Source organism: Gavialis gangeticus, unplaced genomic scaffold, assembly GCF_001723915.1.
Source record: "Gavialis gangeticus isolate Ggan-Ray unplaced genomic scaffold, GavGan_comp1, whole genome shotgun sequence".
Classification (NCBI taxonomy): domain Eukaryota; kingdom Metazoa; phylum Chordata; order Crocodylia; family Gavialidae; genus Gavialis; species Gavialis gangeticus.
In genome coordinates this window covers 115,851,297-115,851,987 of record NW_017729022.1, presented here as the reverse complement: position 1 = coordinate 115,851,987, position 691 = coordinate 115,851,297, and the positions used below count along the sequence as shown (strand labels likewise).

General features: G+C 68.5%; 1 protein-coding gene across 3 annotated transcripts in view; it reads right to left on the bottom strand.

Annotated features, from left to right (window-relative positions):
• Nucleotides 1-691, bottom strand: part of CCND2 (cyclin D2) — a 62,194-nt gene that overhangs the window by 57,731 nt on the left and 3,772 nt on the right. The window lies entirely within an intron of this gene.

The following is a 691-nucleotide window of genomic DNA, read 5'->3' as shown; positions in this document are numbered from 1 at the left end:
GGGGGGGGGGCGATTTCAAAAATTCACCAAAAATCCAAGCAAGGGGCTAAAGGGGCAGAAGTGGCACGAAAACCAAGCGGGGGGGCTGCCCTTCCCTGCCCGCTAGGGGGGGACCCTGTAATTCCCCCCCCCTGGAGCAGATGGGCTGCGGGAAAAGAGAGGGGCCGGGGCAAAAGAAAGCAGGGCCCAGCGCGGGGCTTGCAGGGCTGCGGCTGGGGGGCGCGGGCAGCACTGCCCGGGAGGGAGGATGAAGGGAGGGAGCGGGGCGCCTCCTCATGCCCCCTCCCCAGCCCCGGCACACGCAGCCCCCGGCCCCCGAGCCGTGGGGGGGGCGGCTGGCCTGGGAGCAGGGCTTCATGCAAAGCAACATGGCGCAAGCAGGGCACGTCCTGAGCGCTGCATACGTGGGCACAGAGGCGCCCCTGGGGCAGCTCTGCTCGGGCGGGCACCCCCTGGCCCTCCGGGCCCGGCCGCGGGGCAGGTCCCCGGCCCGCAGGGGGCAGAGCACAAGGGCTGGGCGACTGCACATGGCCGGGCTCCGTCACTTTTCTGCACCCCCCACTTTTTTTGCACCCCTCTTTGTAAGAAGCAGCTTTGTATTGCACCCTTAGGCTGCGCGCACACACACACACGCGCCATTTCACCCCCCCCCCAAGCATGGAGGGGCAGAAGCCCCAACTCTGCAAATGAG